Source organism: Manis pentadactyla, chromosome 16 (assembly GCF_030020395.1).
Source record: "Manis pentadactyla isolate mManPen7 chromosome 16, mManPen7.hap1, whole genome shotgun sequence".
Taxonomy (NCBI): domain Eukaryota; kingdom Metazoa; phylum Chordata; class Mammalia; order Pholidota; family Manidae; genus Manis; species Manis pentadactyla.
Window position 1 is genome coordinate 55042292 of NC_080034.1, and position 19363 is coordinate 55061654.

Genomic DNA, 19363 nt, shown 5'->3' on the forward strand with positions numbered 1-19363 from the left:
CTAAACAGACCAATTACCAGCAACGTAATTGAATCAGTAATCAAAAAACTACCCAAGAACAAAACCCCCAGGCCAGATGGATTTACCTCGGAATTTTATCAGACATACAGAGAAGACATAATACCCATTCTCCTTAAAGTTTTCCAAAAAATAGAAGAGGAGGGAATACACCCAAACTCATTCTATGAAGCCAACATCACCCTAATACCAAAACCAGGCAAAGACCCCACCAAAAAAGAAAACTACAGACCAATATCCCTGATGAACATAGATGCAAAAATACTCAACAAAATATTAGCAAACCGAATTCAAAAATACATCAAAAGGATCATACACCATGACCAAGTGGGATTCATCCCAGGGATGCAACGATGGTACAACATTCGAAAATCCATCAACATCATCCACCACATCAACAAAAAGAAGGAAAAAAACCACATGATCATCTCCATAGATGCTGAAAAAGATTCGACAAAATTCAACATCCATTCATGATGAAAACTCTCAACAAAATGGGCATAGAGGGCAAGTACCTCAACATAATAAAGGCCATATATGATAAACCCACAGCTAACATCATACTGAACAGCGAGAGGCTGAACGCTTTTCCTCTGAGATCGGGAACAAGACAGGGATGCCCACTCTCCCCACTGTCATTCCACATAGTACTGGAGGTCCTAGCCACGGCAATTAGACAAAAGAAAGAAATACAAGGAATCCAGATTGGTAAAGAAGAAGTCAAACTGTCACTATTTGCAGATGACATGACATTGTACATAAAAAACCCTAAAGACTCCACTCCAAAACTACTAGAAATAATATCGGAATTCAGCAAAGTTACAGGATACATAATTAACACACAGAAATGTGTAGCTTTCCTATTCACTAACAATGAACTAACAGAAAGAGAAATCAGGAAAACAATTCCATTCACAATAGCATCAAAAGGAATAAAATACCTAGGAATAAACCTAACCAAGAAAGTGAAAGACCTATACCCTGAAAACTATAAGACCCTCTTAAGAGAAATGAAAGAGGTCTCTAAGGAATGGAAACTCATCCCATGCTCCTGGCTAGGAAGATTTAATATCAACAAAATGGCCATCATGCCCAAAGCAATATACAGATTCGATGTAATCCCTACCAAATTACCAACAGCATTCTTCAATGAACTGGAACAAATAGTTCAAAAATTCATATGGAACCACCAAAAACCCCGAATAGCCAAAGCAATTCTGAGAAGGAAGAATAAAGTGGGCGGGATCTGGCTCCCCAACTTCAAGCTCTACTACAAAGCCACAGTAATCAAGACAATTTGGTACTGGCACAAGAACAGAGCAACAGACCAGTGGAACAGAATAGAGACTCCAAACATTAACCCAAACATATATGGCCAATTAATATACGATAAAGGAACCGTGGACATACAATAGGGAAATGACAGTCTCTTCAACAGATGGTGCTGGTAAAACTGGACAGCTACATGAAAGAGAATGAAACTGGATCACTGTCTAACCAAATACACAAAAGTAAATTTGAAATGGATCAAAGACCTGAATGTAAGTCATGAAACCATAAAACTCTTAGAAAAAAACATAGGCAAAAATCTCATGGACATAAACATGAGTGACTTCTTCATGAACATATCTCCCCGGGAAAAGGAAACAAAAGCAAAAATGAACAAGTGGGACTATATCAAGCTAAAAAGCTTCTGTACAGCAAAGGACACCACCAATAGAACAAAAAGGTATCCTACAGTATGGGAGAACATATTCATAAACGACAGATCCGAAAGAGGATTGACATCCAAAATATATAAAGAGCTCACACACCTCAACAAACAAAAAGCAAATAATCCAATTAAAAAATGGGCAGAGGAGCATAATAGACAGTTCTCTAAAGAAGAAATTCAGATGGCCAACAGAGACATGAAAAAATGCTCCACATCGCTTGCCATCAGAGAAATGCAAATTAAAACCACAATGAGATATAAGCTCATACCAGTAAGGATCGCCATCATCGAAAAGACAAGCAACCACAAATGCTGGCGAGGTTGTGGAGAAAGGGGAACTCTCCTACACTGCTGGTGGGCATGTAAATTAGTTCAACCATTGCAGAAAGCAGTATGGAGGTTCCTCAGAATGCTCAAAATAGAAATACCATATGACCCAGGAATTCCACTTCTAGGAATTTACCCTAAGAATGCAGCACTCCAGTTTGAAAAAGAGAGATGCACCCCTATGTTTATCGCTGCATTATTTACAATAGCCCAGAAGGAAGTAACCTACGTGTCCATCAGTAGATGAATGGATAAAGAAGATGTGGTACATATACACAATGGAATATTATTCAGCCATAAGAAGGAACAAATCCTACCATTTGCAACAACATGGATGGAGCTAGAGGGTATTATGCTCAGTGAAATAAGCCAGGTGGAGGAAGACAAGTATCAAATGATTTTAGTCACCTTTGGAGTATAAGAACTAAGTAAAAATTAAAGGAACAAAACAGCAGCAGACTCACAGAACCCAAGAATGGACTAACAGTTACCAAAGGGAAAGGGACCTGGGAGGATGGGGTAAGGGGGGAAAAGGGGCATTACGATTCACACACATAATTTGGGGGCTCGGGGGCACGGGGAAGGCACTATAACACATAAGAGAAGTAGTGATTCTATAGCATCTTACTGCGCTGATGGACAGTGACTGTAATGGAGTATGTGGTGGGGACTAGATAATAGGGGGAGTGTAGAAACCATAATGTTGCTCATGTAATTGTACATTAATAATACCAAAAAAAAATGAGGCTATTCGGGTGGAGCTTTACTCCACTCCAACATATGTCCTTATGAGAAGTTGGGGCCTATGGAGAAACACCAGGTATATGCATGGCAGACACGAAGACCATGTGAAGGTGCAGCAAGGAGGCAGCCGTCTGTAAGCCAAGGAGAGAGGCCTTGGGCCAGACCAACCCAGCCAGCCTGTGGATCTTGGTCCTTAAGCTCCAGAACTCCATGAAAATTAGTTTCTGTTGACTAAGCCACCTAGTCTGTGGACTCCTGTTAGAGCAGGAGTGCCTTCTCCCTCCCACCAGTCACCAAGTCCTACCCACCCTACTTCCTAAACATCTCTGCAGTCTAAGCTCTGTATACCCATTCAACCGCCCTTGTACATCACCCCATCAAATCTTTTGTGAATGCCTGTAGCATCCTCTGAGTAGTCCTTCTGCTATCACTTTGCCCCCAAGAATCCAGTCTCCAAAGAGAGGCCAGAGTGATCATTTAAAAATGGAATCCTTTCCCCTGATCTAAAACCCTTCAATCTCTGAAAGAATAAAATCAGAACTTAATTTGGCAGGCAAGCCGAACATGATCTTGAGGGCCGTCAGTCGGAAACGGGCAGCCAATGGGCGCAGACGCGTAAGCCTGGGGCGGAGTTGTAGCTGCAGGCACCGCCTCCGCCTTTATTCAACCGTCAGTAGCATCTTGAGCGCTGCAGGGACACCAGCGGCTGCTGCGCTCTCCGTGCTTCGAGCCGCCGTACCGTCTGCGTGGCGGCCCGACGGAGACCAGATGATGGGCCCGCGAAGTTCTGGGCCCGCTCTGTGCTTGGCTGCGCCTTCCTCCCGATCTCGGCCCCCAGCGTCGGATCGCCGCCTCGCACCCGTTGGGCTCCCGGCGCCGCACTCGCCCCTTCTCGGCTCTCCCGCGACGGGCGGAGGGCGGCGATCGGCCCTCACTTGGAGCCGCTGGCCCGGCCAGACTTCAGAGACCTCGGCTGAGAAGCGGCTCCCTCTTCCGCGGATCTGCGGTGGAGGGTCCAGAGCGGGTCCCGCTTCAGGGGAAAAGACGACAGCGACGGCTCTGCGGGCTGGAAGGTACGTGGCCGCGGGGCGCGGAGGGACCAATGCCTCCGCCTGAGGGCACGGGGAAACCGGGCAAGGGGGCGGCCGTGCGAGTTGCTCGGCGGGCAGCGCGTGGCCCGTGGGGCCGGGAAGCGGCCGACGCGGGTGGTGGGCTCGCGGGGCCCGGCCGGGGGCCTGGAGTAGGCGCGCTCCGCCGGAGGGGCCGCCCGGGAAGGGAAGGAGCGGAGCAGGTGCGCCCGGGGCGGAAGTCCGAGCGGCCGGGGAAGGGCGGGAGGAGCTCGCCGGAGCCGCTGCTCCTCGGTCCCGGCCCTTGTGGTGAGGGCGGCAGGTCCCCGCCCCGCGGCGCGCGTCCGCCCGGCCCGGGGCCGCGCCGCCGACCTGCCCCCACCGCCCGAAACGTGGCCGCGCAGATGGGGTGGCCCCGGTGGGCGTTTTGTCGTGTTTGGATTTTCTCGGCGGGGGCCTCGAGGGCGAGGGCCGGGCGGCTGAAGTTCAGGAGTGACAGGCGGTGGGGCGGCGGGGGAGAGGCCGCCTGGAGGCAGCGCCTTTAAAATAAAACATTTTTTCTTGAGGTACCTCTCGTCTTTTTTATTTGGGAATGAAGTTTCTTTACTTTGATCTGGGAACTGACAGGGCATTTTGTTGTATTTTGAAATTCGTATTTTTCTGTCATTTCGGTTTGTAATCCGCAGCTGAGTAATTTATAACTAACCACAGAGATTCTGGGACAGGGACCATGGGTGTAGTCAGAGTAGCGTGAGGGCCTCTGGAAAAAGACCCCTACCAAAACTCCGTATTAAACAATTCAGCAAAGTCAGAGTCACATTAATTCTCTAAAGTAAAATATCAAACTAGGAGTATAAGCATTCTTAAGTGAAGATTAGTTAAAACTAAAAAGCCAGGAGTAACCCGGCCTGGAATGTTTGAACATCCCCCAGATAAGAAAGTACCTCAGCATAGCCCATGTCTTCATTGTGTCCCTTAAATGAGGCTATTGTAAAATTCACTTTAGCCTGCTAAAAGGCCCAGTTTATCTTTAATTTTGCCCAGATTCCTCCTCCAGCCCCAAATCAAGTACTTTATAACCTGGGCAACTAATATGGCAATAAGCCCAGTCACCAACAACAAAGTTAAAGACAGGAAGCATCCCATCTTAAAGATAAGATTGCATTTCAACAGCCAGGAAGTTAACAAGATACTTTTTTTTAAAACTAAGTATTACTGATACACATTCCTCTGAAGGTTTCACATGAAAAAACAATGTGGTTAATACATTCACCCATATTATCTAGTCCAGGCCCCTCATATCCCATTGCAGTCACTGTCCATCAGTGTAGTAAGATGCCACAGATTCACTATTTGCCAAGAAGTAAGAATCTTTTATTTTGTTTTATTTATTTTGGTATCATTAATCTAAAATTACATGAGAGGAACATTATGTTTACCATACTCCCCCCTTCACCAAGTCCCCCCCACATACCCCATTAGTCACTGTCTGTCAGTGTAGTAAGATGCTTTAAAATCACTACTTGTCTTCTCTGTGTTGCAAAGCCCTCCCTGTGGCCCCCCCCATATTATACATGCTAATTGTAAGGCCCCTTTCTTCTCCACCCCCGTTCTCCCTCCCTTCCCACCCATCCTCCCCAGTCCCTTTCCCTTTGGTAACTGTTAGTCCTTTCTTGGGTTCTGTGATTCTGCTGCTCTCTTGTCCTTCAGTTTTTCCTTTGTTCTTATATTCCACGTATGAGTGAAATCATTTGGTAGTTGTCTTTCTCTGCCTGGCTTATTTCACTGAGCATAAAACCCTCTAGCTCCATCCATGTTGTTGCAAATGGTAGGATTTGTTTTCATTTATGACTGAATAATATTACATTGTGTATATGTACCACCTCTTCTTTATCCATTCATCTACTGATGGACACAGGTTGCTTCCATGTCTTGGCTATTGTAAATAGTGCTGCGGTAAACATAGGGGTGCATCTGTATTTTCAAATTGGGCTGCTGCATTCTTAGGGTAAATTCCTAGAAGTGGAATTCCTGGGTCAAATGGTATTTCTATTTTGTGCTTTTTGAGGAACCTCCATCCTGCTTTCCACAATAGTTTAACTAATTTACATTCCCACCAGCAGTGTAGGAGGGTTCCCCTTTCTCCACAACCTTGCCAACATTTGTCGTTGTTTGTCTTTTGGGTGGTAGTGATCCTTACTGGTGTGAGGTGATATCTCATTGTGGTTTTAATTTGCATTTCTCTGATGGCAAGCGATGTGGAGCATCTTTCGATGTGTCTATTGGCCATCTGAAGTTCTTCTTTGGAGAACTGTCTCTTCAGCTCCTCTCTTGTCTTTTTTTTTTTGGTAGTGTCCTAATCTTGTTTTGGTAACAATGTGATTTTGGCCTCATAGAAATGAATTTGTAAGCTTTCCTTCCTCTTCAATTTTTGGGAATAGTTTGAGAAGGATAGGTATTAACTCTTATTTCAATGTTTGAGTGGAATTCTATGAAAACATCTTGGACTTTTGATTGTGTGGAGTTTTTGGTTACTAGTTGTTAGTCTGTTCAGATTTCTATTTTCTCCAGAACAGGTTTTAACATCACATGAGTCTAGGAACTTATCCATTTCTTCTAGGGTGCCAAATATATTGCCATATAATTTTTCATACTTATCTCTTCAATCCTTTGTATTTCAGTGGTGTCACTTGTAACTTCTCTTTAAATTTCTATTTCTGATTTTGAGTCCTGTCCTTTTTATTTCTTGATAAGTCTAGATAAGTGTTTACCCATTTTGTTTGCCTTCAAAGAATCAGTTCTTAGTTTCATTGTTCTTTTACATTTTTTTAAGTGTTTATTTCATTTACTTGCACTGTGATTTAATTTTTTTCCTTCTTTGTATCTTCTAACTTTGCCGTTGGTCGGGGGCGGGCCTGCGCCGTGGCGCCTCGCGCTCATTGGCCGTGAGGGCCGTCTGTCGGGGACGGGCAGCCATTGGGCGCATAAAGCGTAAGTCCGGCGGCTGCGCAGTAGCTGCAGGCGCCGCCGCCACTGTATTCATCAGTAGTGTCCCGGGCGCCGCTGAGAGAAGCAGCTCCTGGCAGCTCCTCCGTGCTTCGTTTGGCCGGCCCGGGCAGGAGCGGCCCGCGCCGTCCCTTCCGCGCAGTGGGTCCGCGGAGACCAGATGTGTCGCGTGCTCGGCGGCGCCATCCTCTCGGCGCGCATGCGGGGGCGGCACCGACCTCTCTCCCAGCGTCGTATCTCCGCCTCGCGCCCGCTGGTATCTCAGCGCTGCCTGCAGTCGCCCGTTCTTGGCTCTCCCGCGGCGGGCGGAGGGCGGCTGTCAGCATGGGCGCCGCGCCGCGCGTGGTGGAGATCAGCCCGGACTTGGAGCCGCTGCCCTGTCCGGACTTCAGAGAGCTCGGCGGAGAAGCGGCTCCCACTGCCGCGCATCTTCGTTGGAGGGTCCAGATCGTGCCCTACTAAGGAGTGAAGGCGACAGCGACACCTCTGCGGGTTGGAACTTACGTGGCCACGGGGCACAGCGGGAACCCGACGGGGCGCGGGAACCACTGCCTCCGCGTGAAGGTGTCGGGGGCCGGACATGGGGTCGACCGTGCACGTTGCTCGGTGGGCAGCTCGTGGCCCGCTGGTATGGGAAGCGGCTAACGCGCGTGGTAGGTTCGCGGGGCCCGGCCGGGGGCCTAGAGTTCGCGCGTTCCGCTGGAGGGGCCTCCCAGGAAGGGAGGGAGCGGAGCAGGTGGGCTCGCGGCAGACATCCGAGCGGCCGGCGAAGTTCGCCGGGGCGGGGGGAGAGGGGGTCCGCCGGAGCCGCTGCTCCTTCTGGGCCCGGGTGGTGAGGGTGGCTGCTCTCTGCCCCGCGGCACGCGTCCGTCCGGGACGGGGCCGCAGGCGGAGGGGACTGGACGGGCCGCGCCGCGCCGCGCAGACGGGGAGGCCGGTGAGCTTTTTGCCGTGTGTGGATTTTCTCGGCAGGGTCCTCGACGGGCGGGCCGGACGGTCTGAGGTTCAAGTGTGACCCGCGGCGGATGAGAGGCCGCCCATACGCAGCGCCGTTAGAATTAAAATTTTTCACGAGACACCTCCCGTGTGTTTTTTTTGAATGAAGGTTCTTTAGTTTGGAACTGTCAGTACATTTTCTTGTATTTAGAAATTAATATCTTTCTGTCTTTTCTGTTTGTAATCTGCAGCCGAGTAATTTATAACTAGCCACAGAAATTGAGACAGGGACCGTGGGTGTAGTCAGAGTAGCGTGAGGGCCTCTGGAAAAAGACCCCTACCAAAACTAGCAAATAATAAACAATTCAGCAAAGTCAGATTCACATTAATTCTCTAACGTAAAATACCAAATTAGGGGGAGTATAAGCATTTTTCAGTGAAGATTAGTTAAAACTAAAAAGCCAGGAGTAACCCGGACTGGAATGTATGTTTAAACATCCCCCAGATAAGAAAATACCGCCACATAGCGCACGTCTTCATTGTGTCAATTAAATGAGGCTGTTGTAAAATTTACTTCAGTCTGCTAAAAGGCCTAGTTTATCTTTAACTTTGTCCAGATGCTGCTTTTCCTCCCCCAGCCCCTAATCAAGCAATGTATAGTACCCCATCCACAGACAACATAGTAAAAGGCAGGAAGCATCCTGTCGTAGAGATAAGATTGCATTTTAACATCCAGGAAGTTAAGTGGCCCGTGACTTCATTGTGTCGATTAAATGAGGCTGTTGTGAAATTTATTTTAGCCCACTAAAAGGCCCAGTTTATCTTTAACTTTGCCCAGATGCTGCTTTTCCTCCTCCAGCCCTTAATCAAGTGACATATAACCTGGGCAATTAATATGGCAAGTAAGCCCAGCCACAGACAATGTAATAAAAGGCAGGAAGCATCTCATCTAAAAGATAAGATTGCATTTTAACACCCAGGATGTTAAACCGGTAAGATTTTTTTTTTAAGGTATTATTGATGTACACTCCTATGAAGGTTTCACATAAAAGTGTGGTTACTACATTCACACATACTATCTAGTCCCCCCCACATCATACCCCACTGCAGTCACTGTCCATCAGTGTAGTAAGATGCCACAGATTCACTGTTTGCCTAGAAGTAATTAAATTGCTCTAACACCTGCAGTTAATTTTGCTCCCATAGTACTATATTTATATTATAGATTTTTTGGCACTTGCTATGTTCAATGTATTATCTTCCCAAGGTGTTAAGTAGACTACTTTGTCCATTCGTTTGTTTATATTGTCTTTGTAAAACTTAACATAATGTGTTATATATGGTAGGCATACTATTAACTAAAATAATTTAATTGAAAATAATATATTGATTAAAACCAACCTCAGCAATTGGAGTATTTTGGGAAGAGATCAATTTGAATTAGAAAAGATGCTTAATTATATAATTACACGTAGTGGTCTTTAAAACACCATAGAATAAATTAAACTGAATAGAATAGTAGGTTTCTATAAAGAAATCTTTAGGGCTCACTTTGATCAACAATGAAGTTTACTTGTGATTAGTGTAACAGTTATTCAGTTTGTTTTTTAGACTTTTAAGTAGTTCCTTTAAGGCCGAGTTTTCCAAAGTGCACTCTGAGGAATCCAATCAGTTGGTTCTGTTGAGATGCTTTGGCTACTGCTGGATGCCTTCCTTGCCCCAAAGCACAGCCCGTTATTTATATTTTACTATGCTGGGCTCCTTCCTAAACAAGATTTTATTTAGGAAAGACTCTTCTGATGAAATTGTTTAAAATAATCGCTGAGTGTAAATACTTCAAGTTTATCCATATATTTAAGGTTTTCCAAGATCTTACAAAAAGACCTTCCCTCTTACTCCTTTATTACCGCAAACTGCAGATCAGTAGTTTATAGTGAATACGAGACTTGAAAAAGTTAAGCAAATGATATGTAATGGGCTTTGGGTATAGCAAGTAAGCTGTCTGTTTTCTGAATATTCTGTATCTGAATGTGAATTTCTGAGTTGTTAGAATATCAGAAATTACGGGAATTGGTATACAAATTGTTAGCTAGGCTGAAGAATTTTCTATATCATGGCTTGTAAATTTTAATGTGTGTAAGATTCTGATTCAGTACATGTAGGCTGGGGCTTGAAATTCTGATTTTCTTAAAAAAAAAAAAAAAAAAAAGTTTCAGCGTTGCTGGATTGTGGGCCACATTTTGAGTAGCAAGGAGCTAGCTGACTTCCCAAAGCCTATCACCACATTTTAGGACTGCAGTCTTGGCACTAGATAGCAGGGTTTCATTATTACAGTAGACATTTGCTTAAACTGCCTGTTTCTCTACAGTCTGATTTATATTTTGCCATTTTGATAGAAATTTTTGGCTGTAGCTCCAGGAGTAAGGGGTGGGGGGCTCCCCTCCAGAAACTAATTCCAGTGAAACCAAAGTAAGTCAAGGGAAAGGGCAGGTTGGGAGAAATCATTGTTACTGCTCACAGCTTCAGGTGTCCTCTTGGCCACTGCACACATGCGCTTTATTTTGTTTGGCTGAGGCTGTTTTAGTTGGTATTGGTATAAGTACTGCTTTTTTTTTTAAGCAATTGTTATTATCATGAATTAACAGCAATTATATGCCACAGCAAGTTAAGCTGTTAATTTTATCTATAGCACATGTGAATTGAAAACCTAATTTGTGTAAACAACCAATGAGACAGTTATTTAGCTAAATAGCTTATACTCAAAAAGAAATCAGTTTTGAGGGTCATTAATTATTTTATTTAAAATATGTAATATCAACCATTTTCATAGTCTTTTGGGCTTTTATAGAAAATTATAACTAAATCATAGATTTAAATAATAGTTTTTAAAGAAAACTCTCAGAATTATTTACTTTTGATAAATGGAAATTAGTAATTAACTTTGTAGATCAGGACCGCAGAGCAGTTTTGGGGGGAAAATCAGAATTTTTATCTAAACACATTAGAATAATTTTCATACTGATAGTTATTGTGTCAGCCCTACAGTATTTCACTTAATAATTGTCAGTAGTAGAAATTGCTGGAGGAATTGCATTATTACAAAAGTGACTTAAAAATATTCATATTCCTTGTCAAGTAGGTACTAACATTGCTATAAAAGTTTTCGTGTGGAATTTATGTCAGATGTTGCAATTCTGAATAGGAATAAACTTCCTTTGTTTCTTCTGGTAGCATCCATTGATTTTTTTTTTCTCAAAGATACTTTAATAGTGCTGATAGAAGCAGAACAGTTAGAATTTACTTTAAAAATAAATGTGATGAATAAAAAGCACTACACTGCATTATAGCCTTGATTTTTCTTTACCAAAGTTCCAAAATCTAAAGGACAGAAATGCTGACAAGGTCAAGAAAAAAATGAAAGAAAAAGAAAATGACACTGAGCTCTTGGTTTAATACATATGTATTCCATCCAGGTTGATGGTTGATTTCATTAGCAAATCTCATTGTTGTGCAATGTCTGTTCTTCTGCAGCAAAATAAATATTGTATTCTCACAGGCTCTGTGTATCTATTTAATGTTGCATTAAATGAATACATACATATTTGTAGCTTTCTTTGGTTTATTCTTTACAGTTTGTCTTTTAAGAAAAAGAAAAATTGAATTACATTCTTTCTCTTGTTAAATTGGTAAAAGCTTTTCAATTTATATTATAGATGTTTCCTACTTTCTCTGAAGTAAACAATTTTATGTGGTTAATATAAAATTCTAATTATCCTATAACTTTCTAAATTAATCGAATATAATACTGATTGATTTAAGCTTATAATTAATACTGAGCTTCTTAAGCTTATGCTTTCCAATATATTTTTAAATGTAGGAGTGTTTTTTTAATTGCAAGAAAAATGTTAAGCAAGTGTACGTATTATGCCAAATGTAAATGCCGCTACCTTTTGCAGTACTAAAGATTGTATGTTGAGATCACTAAGGTTTGAATTTTCATAAAATAGGAAATTCAGAAATAACAAATTTCAGTGGCTACACACTGGAAGAGTTCATTTAATAGTAGAAGAGGTTGCCTGACTCTGGGTTATGTATATGAGTTCAAATATGGATCAAAATGTATTGGATACCACTGTCATTTAATCTAGTCATTTTGAGGTCTGACAGTAATTCACAAAATCTATTTGGTTTTTGGTAGTGTTCTCAAAAGTTGTCCTCACAACTAAAATTCTTCTGACAATCTTGAAAGTAGAAAAGCCTAAGGTTTGATGTAATATGGGTTGATTGTATGCCATTTGGAAATTACCTTTGTGGTAAAAAATTGGCCTCTGGCTTACTTGATGAAAGCCTAATAAATATCTTAGTTATGTTGAACAACCATAAACTGTTATAAGTATGTAGTTGATTAATGCATCATATTAAGTTAATTTGTTATAAACTGTTATAAGTATGTAGTTGATTAATGCATCATATTAAGTTAATTTGTACTTAGAGCATTTGCATTTCATTATTCATAGTGGGTAACGTAAAAACTAGGAATTCCAGTATCTAGTAAGGGAAATACTAAAATAATTAGAGAGTAATATAGGGCTAAATCAAGTAGGATGAGAAGGTTATGTGGGCCCAAATAGCCAGGCTTATGAGAGAGGAGCATCCTGAAAGTGATGAGATTCAAACTGATAATGAGGTAGGAAAGCAACGGGGTATAACATGACCATAAAGTAGGCGGTAGGAGAATATAAACTTGGCATCTCTGGAGACAGAGAAGAGGAAACCCAACTGTAATGGAAGATACAATTTACTACTGCCTATTTATTAAATATCAGATTGTAGCTTTGCTAAATTTTAGTAGTATTAAGTCCAGACATATGGTATATTGAGATGCTGCCATTGTGGACCTTATTTTTTCTTGTATGACAAAATGGGAGATAGGAAATTCTTTTGATACTAATTTTACTGTCTTTTCTCCCCCACCAGTAACGTAAAAATAAAACCTGCCACAAAGTGTGTAAAGATTCTTACTCTAAAATGAACCTAAATTGCTGTAGACTGAATGGGAAGATATCAATCTAGAAACTTTACCATTTCTTGGTTAGAAATACCAAATTGAGGAATAAAAATCATCACAGATTGGGCTCCCACTTGCTGAATTAAGCAGGATGATAGAAGGCCCCCTGGGAAAGTAAGACAGGGACTGTTTTAAGTTTTAAAAAGAGGTCTCCTTGTAGTGTTTGGACCTATGTATTAGTGTCATCTTCATCTGACCTGGAGCCACAGTTGTCGCTTGCATGACCATTTTACTTACTCATCCATCAGAAGAACCTGAATGTAGAAAATGAAATAGGACTTTGGAATATGAAAATGGACTATGTAACAAATATCCTGAGGATTGTTAGTATTTGTTTAAAGTCCCAGATGAATACTTTCTCGTGTAACTATTTACTAAAAGCAACACACTATAAAAAATGTTTCAAAGCTGATAAATGAATACATATAACCCCAGATTAAATTGTAAAAGGTTTTAGCAGCAAGATGGTTCATTTTCTGGATAACTTTCCTTATGTTATGACCCTAGCTGTGTTGAGGAAATGTTAAAAGAAACTTTCATAGGAAATCTATTACTTAATTTATATAAAGATGCTGTTTAGAAAATTACAGTACTGTCCAGTGTCCTGTTACTGAAAACTATAGAAGAAATTTCTCTTACTTCTGAGCACTAGGAAAAGTTCCGGTGCTTATTTGTAAATTACTTCGTATATGGAATGAAAATTTTGTAATTAGATCTTGTTTCCCACTTGATGGGTTGCTGAGAAGCTAAGAGCTGAACCACCCACATTTTAGAGTTGTGCAAGGCCTTGGGTGTTTCTGTGGTCCAACTTTACCTTGTGTTTCATCTTTCTTGCATCCTCTTATTTTCCCTTTATTCATACTAATTTGTATTTCAAAAGCATTCTATTCTACTACTAATATTTCTGTAAGTTACACTAAATAATTTTGGAGTAACATGGGATATAAATAACTATGTGAAGCTTATTTATTTCAAGGAGAAGGCGAGCAAATAGGAGGAGCCTTTCTTCTTTGTGTTCCCTTCCCGGCATCCTCCCTCCTTCATCTTGCACGAATTTCTTAAGTCATGGAGGACTGAACTCTTCTGTACTTTCTCAGACTTGCAAGGAGGCAGTGAACTCCTTTCTGAAGCTTTTTGCTTGTACCGAGTTACCAGGTATAGTTTGTTAGGCTAAGTGTGCCCTACACAAAAGTGCCTGACTGAGAGAACAAGTAGGGCTAAAATACATCCTAGAGAAGGAAAAGGTGATTTATTCTCATTTGTTGGCTCAGAAAGGGTCTTTTTCTAACTCACAGGGTGATATTATTTGGTTTTTGTCCCTGCCCTTTTGATTGAGTTATAAACTAATACTAAAATTTGATGACTAATGATAAAAGTTACCTTGAATGAAGCAAAAGTTCAAATTAATTTTCTTCACCCGTTTATTTCTATTCCATTACCCTCTAAATTTGACTCATTGTGTTGAACTAAGATAGTCATGATCTTTGAAATAGTTGAAATAATAATTTTCTAATTTAAAATTTTGTTTTGTTACATGCATTACATAATCAAAGCTACCTATTTAGTAAGAATTATATCAAATTTTCTATAAAGGAAATAAAGGTTGTGTTTGCATTCCAGGTAGCAATAGGATGTTTGAAGTATTTAATTTGATTTGTTCAGCTGGAACTCTTAACTACTTAGTCATAGTTTTCTGAAAATTTGTTATTAATGTATCATCATAGTAAAGGTGGTGATTAGCAACTTGCATCAAAGTTATTCAAGACTGAATACTCTTTTCAAATGACACACAGTTAAGTGTTTGTAATGAAACCTGCTCTGAGATTCTGTACTCCTGCTGCAGTCATATCTACTTGGGTGTTATTTTTGTTGTTACTGATTTTATTGTCATTTTTGTTTTCTGTATCAGTACATTAGAATTTTATTTTGCAAACAGTAAATGTAAACCTGATTAAGTATTTGATTTTTTAATGCTCATAGGTAAATATTTTTAAGTTTTGTTTTTCTGAAGTATGAATTTAAAATGATGCCAACAATAGCTTCTAGGTGTGTGACTTTTTGATTTGTGTAATTGAGATTTTTTTCCTTAAAGATTCCCACATAAAATCAAAGTATCTTATTTTTCAGGAACTTCTCTTAATAAAAAAAATAGGCTTATTATGCTTTGATTTTTGGTCTCTCTGATTACAACTTCTACTTTCATCAAGCAGTTGAAATTTAGAGGCTTTTTTTTATATTTAGGAGGTTTTGAACAGTTGTTCTTAGTTTATTTTCAAATCTTGCTTTGTCTTTACAATTTACTTGCCAGAAGTAATTAATTAATTTTTTATTTTTCATTTTGTTATCATTAATCTATAATTACATGAAGAACATTATGTTTACTAGGCTCCCCCCTTCACCAAGTCCCCCCCATATGCCCCATTGCCCATTAGTCACTGTCCATCAGCATAGTAAGATGCTGTCGAATCACTACTTTGTCTTCTCTGGGTTGCACAGCCCTCCCCATCCCCCCCCACATTATACATGCTAATCGTAAGTCCCCCTTTCTTTTTCCCCCTGCCCTTATCCCTCCCTCCCCACCCATCCTCCCCAGTTCCTTTCCCTTTGGTAACTGTGAGTCCATTCTTGGGTTCTGTGATTTTGCTGCTGTTTTGTTCCTTCAGTTTTTCTTTGTTCTTATATTCCACATATGAGTGAAGTCATTTGGTACTTCTTTCTCCACCTGGCTTATTTCACTGAGCATAATACCCTCTAGCTCCATCCATGTTGTTGCAAATGGTAGGATTTGTTTTCTTCTTATGGCTGAATAATATTCCATTGTGTATATGTACCACATCTTTATCCATTCATCTACTGATGGATACTTAGGTTGCTTCCATTTCTTGGCTATTGTGAATAGTGCTGTGATAAACATAGGGGTGCATCTGACTTTTTCAAACTGGGCTCCTGCATTCTTAGGGTAAATTCCTAGGAGAGGAATTCCTGGGTCAAATGGTGTATCTGTTTTTTGGTTTTTTGGGGAACCTCCATACTGCTTTCCACAATGGTTGAACTGACTGACATTCCCACCAGCAGTATAGGAGGGTTCCCTTTTCTCCACATCTTCACCAACATCTGTTGTTGTCTATCTTTTGGATGGTGGCCATCCTTACTGGTGTGAGGTGATACCCCATTGTGGTTTTAATGTGCAGTTCTCTGATCAGCGATGTGGAGCATCTTTTCATGTACCTGTCTGCCACCTGAAATTGCTTCTTTGGAGAAGTGTCTGTTCAGACGCTCTGCCCATTTTGTAATTGGATTATTTGCTTTTTGTGTGTTGAGGTGCGTGAGCTCTTAATACATATGTTGGATGGCAACCCCTTATCGGATATGTTACCTATGAATATATTCTCTCATACTGTAGGATGTCTTTTTGTTCTACTGATGGTGTTCCAAACAGAATCTTATACCCCCTGCCATTTCATTCCAATTCTAATTTTTTTTTTTCCAGAACACCAACTGACCGAGAAAACTGTTAGGAAGAGGAGAAGATGTGATACAGGAACATCGAGCCTAAGCTGAGAAGTGAGATGGTGTGGAGACTGGTAGGTAGTATCTTTCCATGTGCTGCTTTCAAGGGTCATAGCAAAAAAAGGTTGCTAAGGAGATAAAGCCCGGGGTGTTGACATCACCTGGTATCAGTGGAGCCACCTAGTCACTAGCCATTAATGGGAACGCTAGCATGTGGCACTGTTATCTTTCCTGCAGAGTTAGACGTGCGGCATCCCCCATTTGCAGTTCTGTCAGACCCTGTGTGGTACTGTCCTGGCACCGGTGGGGGTGGACCTGAGAACTCTGCCATTCCTCCTGGGCTGTTCCATCATCCCTCTCAGAACAAGGCCTCAGCAGTGCTCCTGGTAGAGAGAGAGAGAGAGAGACAGAATTACGCTCAAGAGATGGGCAGTTTTTTTCTGTAGCTCCATGAGCATGTTCCTGATGTTTATTTTGAGATCTGTTTCAGGAAGATTGATTTGAGTCCTGTTACCAGGTTCCTTTGACGGTTCATATTTGTAGGTGGTGCCCTCTAGCTCCCAGATTTACTGTCTGGAGCTGCTCAGCCCTTTGGGGGGATGGCAGGGGTCACGGGAGCGGCGCTGGTGCCCTCCCCTGCCGGGAGGAAAGAGGTCTCTCCTGCTTCCCGGTCACGTGTCTCCACTGCCAGGGCCAGTTTGTGGAGCACGCAGGGAGAAGCTGCTGTAGGTGGGGCCGTCCTCTCGCTGGCCTGGTGCAATGGTGGGGGCTGCCAGTTAGCAAGCCAGTGCTGGTGGGGAGGCAGGCTGTGTATCAGTCACAGCACGGTACGGGGCCTCGGAGCTGTGAGGCCAGCCAGGGGGATGGAGCGACTGGAGCTCCTAAAAGTTCTCCCGCCTGCTGGGCAGAGTGCATCTGGGCAGTTTGGTGCACCTGTCCTTTCTCCTTAGTGGCAAGCTCTGGAAGCCTTGTCCCTTTAGCAGCTGTCTCGCTGTTAGGAAGTCTCTCAGACTGCCCGCCTTTCTTTTGTCCCACAGCGGCCGGATGTGGATCCCTGTGTTGTCCCACAAGTGGCTGGAATCTCAAGTCTCTGGAAGTATTCTGCCTGTCTTGGCTTTCCAACCCCACCGATCCTCCAGAGCGCACCATGTATGGTAGGTTTGTGCTCCCAGAGCACATCTCCAGGGCTGGGTGTTCAGCAGTCCTAGGCCTCCACCCGCCTCCCCGGTTCCGTTTCTCTTCCTCCCTCCTGTGAGCTCAGGTGTGGGAAGGGCTTTGGGGTCCGTCTGGATCACGGCTTTGTACGTCAACCTTCTCCTTGAGGTGACAAGCCTGCTGCAGCAGCCTTCTTCCCTGCTGCTCTTCCAGGATTTGGGGTAGTTGTTCTATTTCCATATTGTACGTATGTATGTGGTTCTGGGAGGAGGTTTCTGCCTCCCTCTCATGCCGCTGTCTTTAATCCCATCAGTCCATCTTTTTTTTCCTTCAATTTCACTTGTGTAGGGTACCTTTCCCCACCCCTTTGACTTGTAGTTTGTCTCTGTCCTTGGATCTCAAGTGAGTCTCCTTAAGGGAGCACGTAGGTGGTCCTGAGTTTTCATCCCTTCTTTTAACCCTGTGTCTTTTGATTGGAGCATTGAAAGTCTGTCCTTTCATTCTGATAATTGATAGCTGTGGCCTTATTGCACTTTTCAAATTATTTATTTATTTTTTATTTTATCATTAATCTACAATTAGATAAAGAAAATTATGTTTACTAGGCTCCCCCCTTCAAGTCCTCCTCACAAACCCCATTACAGTCACTGTCCATCAGTGCAGTAAGGTGCTGTAAAATCACTACTTGTCTTCTCTGTGTTGCACAGCCTTCCCCATGCTACCCCGTACATGCCAATTATACATGATAATCGTAATACCCGCTTTCTTTTTCTCTGCCCTCATCCCTCCCTTCGCACCCATACTCCCTAGTCTCTTTCCCTTTAGTAAATGTTAGTCCATTCTTGGGTTCTGTGATTCTGCTGCTATGTTCCTTCAGTTTTTCCTTTGTTCTTATATTCCACATATGAGTGAAATCATTTGGTAGTTGTCTTTCTCTGCCTGGTTTATTTCACTGAGCATAATACCCTCTAGCTCCATCCATGTTGCGAATGGTAGGATCTGTTTTTTTCTTATGGCTGAGTAATATTCCATTGTGTATATGTACCACATCTTCTTTATCCATTTATCTACTGATGGACATTTAGGTTGCTTTCATATCTTGGCTATTGTAAATAGTGCAGCGGTAAACATAGGGGTGCGTCTGTCTTTTTCAAACTGGAGTGCTGCATTCTTAGGGTAAATTCCTAGTAGTGGAATTCCTGGGTCAAATGGTATTTCTATTTTGAGAATTCTGAGCAACCTCCATACTGCTTTCCACAATGGTTGAACTAATTTACATTCCCACCAGCAGTGTAGGAGGGTTCCCCATTCTCCACAATCTTGCCAACATTTGTTGTTTGTCTTTTGGATGGTGGCGATCCTTACTGGTGTGAGGTGATATCTCATTGTGGTTTTGATTTGCATTTTTCTGATGATCAGCGATATGGAGCACCTTTTCATGTGCCTGTTGGCCATCTGTATTTCTTCTTTAGAGAACTGTCTATTCAGCTCCTCTGCCCACTTTTTAATTGGATTATTTGCTTTCTGTTTGTTGAGGTGCATGAGATCTTTATATATTTTGGATGTCAACCCTTTACAGGATACGTCGTTATGAATATATTCTCCCATACTGTAGGGTACCGTTTTGTTCTATTGATGGTGTCCTTTGCTGTACAGAAGCTTTTCAGTTGATACAGTCCCACTTGCTCATTTTTGTTTTTGTTTCCCTTACCCGGGGAGACATGTTCATAAAGAAGTTGCTCATGTTTATATAGAAGAGATTTTTGCCTGTATTTTTTCTAGGAGTTTTACGGTTTCATGACTTACATTCAGGTCTTT

The 19363-nt window shown here is 42.2% G+C and overlaps 1 protein-coding gene across 1 annotated transcript in view; it reads left to right on the forward strand.

The window, feature by feature from the left end:
• The first annotated feature begins 3374 nt into the window (after window positions 1–3374).
• The window catches only part of LOC130681224 (bromodomain adjacent to zinc finger domain protein 2B-like), a 76416-nt gene continuing 60427 nt past the window's right edge, over window positions 3375–19363 (forward strand). Inside the window, exons 1-3 of the mRNA XM_057493827.1 lie at window positions 3375–3876; window positions 16371–16464; window positions 17428–17544. The gene's annotated coding sequence lies outside the window, so the exon portion shown is untranslated. The remainder of the gene's footprint in view (window positions 3877–16370; window positions 16465–17427; window positions 17545–19363) is intronic.